This window comes from Wyeomyia smithii, chromosome 3, assembly GCF_029784165.1.
Source record: "Wyeomyia smithii strain HCP4-BCI-WySm-NY-G18 chromosome 3, ASM2978416v1, whole genome shotgun sequence".
Taxonomy (NCBI): Eukaryota; Metazoa; Arthropoda; class Insecta; order Diptera; family Culicidae; genus Wyeomyia; species Wyeomyia smithii.
The window spans coordinates 195,530,611-195,540,489 of NC_073696.1; positions in this window are offsets into that span (position 1 = coordinate 195,530,611).

The window sequence follows — 9,879 nt, forward strand, 5'->3', positions numbered from 1 at the left end:
GTTTGTACATTCCTTTTAGTATGCAATCAAGAAAAAAAAGTAGGAGGGTGGTATTCAAGACACGACCGCATGACGTTGGACTACGGTATTCTTATATTCCATTAAAACAAATAATAGAGAGAATTGCAACTCTAGTATTTGCTGCAATTTTATCTAACAGTGCATTTCTGGTTGCTGAGACGTTAAAACGTTATACATAATAATATATACTAAAAGAATGGATATCTTTTATTTAATCGCTGTCATTTCATACATATTCGAATCAACCCTTTGTTTGCTGCACTACCAAGACAATCATTTAATTGAGCGAATTGGTAAAATTTTCCTATCTAAGCAAAAAGCAAACTTTACGAAACTATCTGAAATTGCAGCCCAGAACGATTCAACCGAAAATTTTAAATTTGAAAATTGTTTGACATATAATCGATAAAACTCATGCTAGGTTAGTTCCAGCCCAGCATATAACTTCATGTATTTGAAAAAAAAAAACGTTTGGTTCAATAACTTAATATAGCAAGAGCTCCATCACACGTTTTTCGGTAGTTGTTATCAAGGTTTGGGCGAGTGACAGGAAAATATCTTAACTTCTTCAGTTGTGATTTAGAGCATTTCTAATTGTTTTGTTATTTTTCACGATAGCGACAAGTTTGCTTCTTTCTCTGTGTGCGAGAAACAAAATCAAAACCGCGCACCGAGAAACAAAAACGAAAATTTAATGAATGCTCATTGAGAAAACTTGCAACTCTTTTTACCAATAACTTATGATACTCAAAAGAACCCGTTTTGATCTAAATCAAATTTCTAGTAAATAAGTGTTGATCATTCATAGGTAGTAATTTTTCCTCGATGAATAAAGACTGGCTGAAGAAGTTAAAATCGCTGCTGTAAAATCAAATTCACAACTGTGTTCGTTAAGACGTTTTAATATTTTCAATGACAATAATAATCTTCGATAAACACCCGCTATAGTTATTAACACACATGCTATAACTATCTAAACACGCGTTAAAACTATTCATACACACGCTGTAGCTATAGCTATCCATACACACGCTATTCCTTTCCATACATCCGATACAACTATCTATACACACGCATAAGCTATCCAACCATGTGCTATTACTATCCATACATACGCTATAACTAATCATTACACACGCAGCAGCTATCCAAACACAAGCTATAACTATCCGTACACACGCTGAAGATATACACGCAATAGCCATAATATGCTACACATGCTAGTGTCTTACACACGCTATAGCTAGCCATATACACGCAACAGCACCATCCCTATCATCGCAAATGTCATAGCAATACAGATGCACATACGCTATATGTGCACACTGCACACACACCCAACGTTTTCACCCAACGATATCTGAATTGGATTACCGCTGGTGGGGTCCAACTCAGATCGAAGGAGCACCGAACTGAATGAAGAAATGCAGCTTCCCACTACCTCCGCCGCTGCTGCCTGATACCACCGCTCTGGTTCTGCTGCAGCTCAGTTTGGCCGCTGGAATCAGCCACCGCTGCTGATTATACAAGACCGGCCTGGTGGCCTTTCACTTGTTAACTGATGACTGCTATGAGACGACACAGGCTATTATATAGCCCAAAGCAAAAATCCATCCGCGAGCAAACAAGAAGCGAGCTTGTGATTGGTTGAATGTGCACGACTTTTAACACAACTTTTAACTAGTTTAGTATCGAAAACATATTTAAATTATTATATGACAATCTTGCGCAATATTTCCCCTATCAATCAAGCCATTGGTGTTTAGAATCTGTTTAGTGGTAATGATAAAAGAAGCATTTTAAAACGGTGTTGAAACACCTGTTGCAGCTACCGAAAGCGAGCTCGTTATTGGTTGAAAGCTGTGAGACTATTTACAAAGTCAGATCGGTTGTATCCGTTAGTGTCGACTGTGCTTGTGAAGAGAGGTGGTGATTGGTTGCTCGGTATGATTTAGACAATCGATGTGATTTAACAATTTTTCAATAGTGTATCTCGAACAATAGGTTATTTTTGTTACATAAATTCAACCGTAAAAGAATTTCTGATCGGTTGATGCCAAAACCTCGAAATTCTGAAAAGAAATGACTGATATATAAGCGCTCAAAACCTGACCACTTTTCCCTGGTTTTCCCCGGTTGAATTACTAGATTTTCAAATTCAGGTGCCTAACTTCGATATAGACGTTAGTCCAACGTCAAAAATGCAATGCTGCTAATGATGGTGATCATAAGTTTATCTCATGTATATGATTACCATAAATAACTCAACAAGTATTGCACATTTTTGCTACGGTTCTGAGTAACGTTATTTTTATTTCATTTTATCTTCGACACTCACTGAATAATCGTGACCGGCATAATATCGAAAGAGTAAATTCCGAGTGGAACTGTCGATTGCCAAGTGTCAACGATATCCTTTCGAGGGTTTGGTAAAGGTATTTCCGAGAAAAAATGGAAGGCTGAGAATGAAAATACGTAAGTCTCTGTACAAATGAAATGAACATGTCTGCGGATTTTGAAGCCTTTGTAACAAAACATCTCTCTAATTACAGTGTTCAGTCCCACGTCACTGTTTCATACAACCCTAGGGTTGTATACCTTGTAGTATTTCAACTATATAAAGAAGTTTAATTTACGACCCCATGAAAACCAAAAAAATCTGTATAAATCTGTATTATTTCCAGAAAATCTATAATCTGTACATGCAGATATCCGTATGAAAATACGCAAAAAATCTGTATAAATGCAGATAAAGCTGTCTATGTGGCATCACTGGCTACACGCGCTATAAACATGCACACACGCGCTACAGACATGCATACACGCCATAAACATACACACACGCTATATAGCAAGCCACACACCTTATATGTTAGGGACACACGCTACAGATATTCACATACGTTATGTGCACACACCCTATATATACATACGCTGGATGATGGTAGCATCTCAAACCACCTGGCGGTGCGAGTCTCTTTCAGTTTCGGGTTGTATTCACCCAACGATATCTGAACCGGATCACCGCTGGTGGGGTCCAACTCAGATCGGAGGGAAGCCGAACTGAAAGAGGTTAGAGCTGCAGCTAACCACTACCACCGCCGCTGTTGCCCGCTGCTGATCCACTTCGCCTACTGCCATCGGTGTTGATGTCCGCTGCTGCTGCCTGCTGCTAGTAAACTGATGGGGTGAAATGTTCTAACGGTACCTTTATACCAAGGCTTCGTCAATTAGTTAGAAAGAAGGAGGGGCTAAGTGACAAGGAACGTAAATAAGCATCGGAAACAGAAAGTGACAACAACAATAACAACAAAGTCAGATCGATTGTATCCGTTAGTGTCGACTGTGCTTGGGAAGAGAAGTAGTAATTGGCTGCGCGGTATGATTTAGACAATCGATATTAATTACCAATTTTTCAATAGTGTATCTCAAACAATAGTTTGTTTTTGTTACATAAATTAAACCGTCAAAGAATTTCTGATCGATTGATGCCAAACCTCGAAAACCTGATTATAAATCACTGTAAAATAAGCGCTCAAAACCTGACCACTTTTCCCTAGTTTTCCCTGGTTGAATTACTAGATTTTCAAATTCAGGTGCCTAACTTCGATATAGACGTTAGTCAACGTCAAAACAAACAGTCCACTCAACCAAAATGAACCTCACCGAAACATTTTTTCACTGACACTGACCGATGCCTTGACAATCTTCGTTAACTGATAAACTGATTTTGTTGTCTTGCTTCCATCGCATGAAATATAATGAGGTGTTTTGACAGTTCACTTCCATGCAAAAAGCGGGAAAGGAGAACTCTGAAAGGATTGTAAAAAAATAACGTATATGGATGGTTTTTTTCACCTTCACTCAAAAGTGTCAACAAATATCAACCCTGGTTCTAATAAAAAATGATCGATAATGTGTACTGTTTTTTTTTTTATATAGTAAAAAACTCTTGACTTCCACAAATAGTCCTTCTTAAACAAAGTAACAGGATAACGAATCAAAAATAAAACAAAAAACACTTTTCAATCGTTGAGTCCAAAATACAACAAGATACCTTGTACAGTTACGATCGCAGAGTAACGCATCTAAGATAGTCTAAATTTAGGCAATTTTCACATATGCTACCCAAACTAGTGTGACAAAGGGATAAAACAGAAAAAAAAATAATTTTGAAATAAGCTATGATGATGAATAGCGTTGGAGCTGATCGATTTATGAGCATTAGATAACATTAACCCATTCCCGGTGGGTGATGCCACATGGCATCACCTGATATTCAAACTTTAATTTAAGTTTCACAATTATACTTGAAAATTTACACCATGAAACTTTTGAGTATCGTCAGAGAACAGATTGATCTTCAATATTCAATGCAGTTTGTGTCAATTTTACATATAGTTGATTAGTAGAAAGACATTAGAGTTCATTTTCAGAGGTAAAAACAGATTTCTCTTCGCCGGGAATGGGTTAAGACATACAGTGAGTGGCAGCTATCTTACAAACAAACGATCTGATAGCTGACATTCGAAATTGTAGGTTCCGATTAGTAATACAATATTAAATACGATCCGTAAATATGTACAGAACTTTTGTAACCTGAAAATTATCTGAAATTGGTTATGAATTAAAGTTAAAGGTTTGAGAGCTCTTGAATTAGCTTCAGATAACAATCTAGAACTATGAATGATTGTACAGTTCTATCGTCCACAAAGAGATCCACATAACGAAGTCCACTATCAAACCCATGCCTTTCAGCCTCAACTTTTTAAATTAGATCGTAAATAGTACAAGGGTGGTAACCAAGACACGACCGCATAGTTGACGTAGGACTACAATAATTTCATAATTTTATTTTGAAGCCATGTTTGATTTGAGCTCGTTTTACTTTTGTAGTTTGCTTGATTAATTTCAACCAATTTAAGCTCAACATCTTCCAAAAGGAAGGTGTTTTGGTTCCGGTGGTAATATCAAGTATCTAGGTCGTCAGCCCAAATTCATCAAGCGACACCTCAAACGACTTGGAACTAAAACTAGTTCATTGGTGGCCATTTCTACTGTTAAGGTCGTCTTTGACCATTTAAAAAGTCAAAAAAGTCATGAAAAAAAACCGTTCATTATTGGCATGGTTCGATTTTGGCAACAGAAAAAATTCTGAGGTGTTGCCAAAATCGAACGGGGTCTGTATTTTGATTATTTTTTTGCAGCACTCTATCTTAGAAGAAAAAATATGCTCCATCCAGAAACCAAATTTAGGAGAAAATTTGGGTCTAGAGCTCTATAGCAATGTTTTAGAAAAAAAACTTTATTTTACAAAGTTACTTCAAATTATTGGAGCTATAAAATTGTAAAACAATTGTTCTATCTACAACAGTAAAAAAGTTAGATACTTGATTTTCCCCTAAATTTGGTTTCTGGACCATTGATGAATACCTTTCATTCTAATACAGCGAATTTTCTTTAATGCGCGAAAAGGCAACCTTCTATAAAATATTTAATTGAGTACGATTTAGTAGCAAATAAACTTCCTTCTATATCTATTTGTCTTGTTGAAGTTGGCTCACTCACCGATCATAAAGCGGCAAAGATGTCACATAAATTTTTTTCCTGTAATTACTAGCTCGTGGAAAAAATATCGATAACGAATTACAGTTTTAGTAGAAAATGTATATTCACAGAAAATTCGAAATTGACATAGAATTTTATGAACATGTTAACATTCAATTCAGGTCAATTTAAACATTTTATCAGTATACAGAATCAATCAGAAAAAAATTTGATCAGTTTCAAGATACCAAAGAACAACGAAGATACCATATTTGAAAGTTATATGTCCGTTATCTTCGAAAATAAACTGGGCTAGAGTGATGCACAACATTAGCCTCAGCAATTAATGTTTGCATAGCGTTGTTCAATTACAAGTAAGGTTATGGAAAGTAATATTTTCTTGCAAATGCTAATTCAAAAAAATTTCAATTGAAAAATATAAACACTAACGTCGGAACTCTAATATCAAGATGAAATGAATTTGGTTTTTCTCTAAACCGCCACCGCGTGATGCAACTAGTATTGTCATATTGGACTAAATTCATTTGGCTAGTAAAATATAATCATCAGTACAGCTCGTTTAACTACATATTCAAAGATCTGTACGGAGCATTTTGGTTTTCTATTGTCTTTTAAATACCTTATATTTAGTTATTTAAATAAATCTAAAAAAAGGCAGAGTGTAGAGTTCAAAAATAAACAACGCATTATGTTGTCCCCGGCGACGCAGCCTATTTTGCGACATCCGAAAAATCATATTGAATTCTGATATTTGCTGCTATACGAAACAAGAAGAAGAAGAAAACAATTCAAACGGCAATTCGATTGTGTTCCACGCCCCACTGTGCGTCAACAGTGGCAATGTAGTTTTCACTTGGCTTGACTGCACAAAAATGAATATCAAGTTTTCCTGTACTGATAGACGACGAGTAACCAGCGCTCTGTTCATACATTACTTGGTGCAGTACTGTTGCCTGTGCCATCATATTCTCCTTCAAGGCATCAGTTTTATTAACATTAACATATTTGTTAACAGCAGAACGTAAAACTGTCTGGTAGTGGAGGTGGTTACGAACTTTCCGAAAAAGCTTTACCTTCAAGACATCAATTTAGTCTAGGCTGATGGAAGCTAACATTAGTTGACCTATTGGGACGGGGAGATTCTGTCAAATTTTTTTTTGCCACTGCTATACAGGATATCACTGCAGGCAGTTGGTGTCTATTCATGAAGTCTGTGCTAGGCGTGCTCGCATATGATTGGTACATTGTTGGTGAACATTCGACCTTGAAACTTTTATTCAATTTTCACTGTTTAACAATGAAGTGATAATGAAAATTGAAGAATCACAAAATTGTCCATCATTTTATCAATCCAACGACATATCGATTATTGTGGTCCATCATGTGGTTACATCAGTATAACCGTTTGAAATCTTTCATTCCGTCGTTACATCTTGGTTTTAGTTTTCGCGGAATGTATCTCGGTATAGTGCGGTTAGACGTAGTCCTACGTCAAAACTGATAAATATCGAAAACCTTTAATACTTAGAAAATATTGCATAATAATTCCAGAGAAGATCCAATAAAAAAAAAATGCACTTGATATAGGAAATCACACCAAAAACCTGCCAAACCTGGTATTTACCAAAATATTAATTGTGAATCCATGTATTAAAAAAAGTAGGAGGTTGTATCCAAGACACGACCTCATAAATGACGTAGAACTACGTACACTATTAACAAATGCATTGAGTGTTTCATTACCCTAGTAACAAAACTGGTTTTATCAAAGGTTTATAGCGCTTTTTTGGCTGTATTGAGCGGCATAAAACTTTGATAAAACCAATATTTTTACTTGGGTAATGAGTTATAATGTCTACTAATGAAGGGTTGTGAATTTCGTGAACCGGATTCAGCAGTTAGCAGAACGTGCCGAGTTAAAAACCATACACAGCACAAACACACAAATCATACCATATCATAGACACACACACATCATACCATATCATACAAACACATACACATCATACCATATCATACAGACACACACACACACATTATATCATATCATACACACACACACACACACATACCCACACACATACACATCATACCATATCATCATACCATACACACATCATATCATATCATACACACATACACACATCATACCATATCATACACACATCATACCGTATCATACACACACAGCAAGCAAGCGACCAATCAGAGGACGTTATTTTTATTTCAACAAGGCTTGACAATTTTCAATAGTGCAATAGTTCTTAGATTCAAACAACATTTTTCTGCATTTGGGCAGATGCGTGTATAACTTTCCAATCGATTGCTGCAAGCATGAAGAAAATCGGTTGAAAACCAACCGACCTATAACCATTTGAAAAGGGACAAATTTCGTTCCAGTTTTTCAGATTCCATCCCTGTGTGGTATGCTAAAATAAAACGTAGTTCTACGTCAAAAAGGCATTTTACTGTTCAGAATCGGTTGCTGATCGCAACCTTTGTACCCCAACAGTGGGGGAGTTAAGATACACGGACAACATGCACTGTGGAAACTATTTCACCTTCTGTAAATTAGACGGCCGCGACAGATGTAACTGCTAGAATCCGCACAGAATGCTTGCTTACGTTGTCAAAAATTATTAACTTTCAATTACTTGTTTATTTGCCTTTTTTTTTTTTTATTCTCGCTTATTTTCCGTCGGTCTATTTCCGCCACTGTTGTGGCCAATTACCGACGCCCAGGGAGGCGACTCCACACCCAGGTCCCTAACTCACGACCCGTTTATTAACGGACCGGCGCCAACGGCTTTACTTCCTCATGCGATGGAAGGCGTGATCCCAGAGATTTTTCGCCTAAGAAAATCTCCCGGTGTCGGCTAGGATTGAATCTAGACCAGTTGGGTTGGTTGTGAGTGGATCACGCCACCCCACAACCATCGACACCTATGTCGGCGGTGGGATTCGAACCCAGGCGTCGAGCGTGCTTGGCGGAGACGTTACCAACCACACTAGGCCCCCGCTTGTTTATTTGCCTTGAAGAAAGGCATTTTGCTGTTCAAAATTGGATTTGGTGATGACGATCTTTATGCTGCCCCAACAGTGGGGGAATAATGGCAGTCTGGCGAGGCACGCTGAGAAGAACCGCGCTGCTACTGAGACATGGTGACCAACCACAGCGCATGTGGTTTATTTAATTTGACGGCAGCCACAGGCGCAACACGCTGTTACTTCTGAGTGCTGTATCTGCTTCTACTGCTGTCAACGTTGTGGACGGTCCATCCAGCTCACCTTCCGACTAATGAATGTAGCTAGTTTTCCCAGAAACACTCTTTTATAGCCGAAGGGTGCTACGTAATAGGCCACGCCCTTCTGTTCAGTTGTCTAATTCTCTAATATTGTTTAGACGAATTATTCCACAATTCGCATTCGATATTTGTTTCCGGCGAATAAACACCGATGGTGCTCTCACACACGCAACGGTTTTAACTCGTATTTTATTGCGGTTTGTAACATCAAGCGATTTCGTTTGCTCGTTGTTGCGTGTTGCATTATGTTACAACTTGGCAGCTGGGAGACGACGAAATTCTGTTCATGCTGATTGATTGAATCGACTTCATATCAGTACTGCATATTCGAGTTCACTGCCTTTGTGAATGCGTTCTAACAGGGCAGTTTGTTATTCAAAATCGGTTATGTTGATCGCAGCCTTTGTGCTGTTCCAACAGTGGGAGTATTAACTAAATAAACTACAACAGAATTTGATTGCTAGGATCCCGCGAAGAATGTTTATTGTTTATTTGCCTTGAAAAAAGGCATTTTACTGTTCAAAATCGGTTGCTGATCGCAACCTTTGTGCTGCCCCAACGGTGGGGGAGTTTAGATACACGGACAACATGCACTGTGGAAGCTATTTCACCTTCTGTAAATTAGACGGCCGCGACAGATGTAACTGCTAGAATCCGCACAGAATGCTTGCTTACTTTATCAAAAATTATTAACTTTCAATGACTTGTCTATTTGCCTTGAAAAAAGGCATTTTGCTGTTCAAAATTGGATTTGGTGATGACGATCTTCATGCTGCCCTAACACGGGGGAATAATGGCAGTCTGGCGAGGCACGCTGAGAAGAACCGCGCTGCTCCTGAGACGTGGTGACCAACCAGAGGGCTAGTGCTGCTGCTGCGGGAGGACGACTGCTGTTGTCGCTGTCTAGAACTATTATGAGCGGCTTCGGCAGAAATAGGCTCTTATATAGGCCAAATAGTATGTTTTCAATTGCAAGGTATATGAT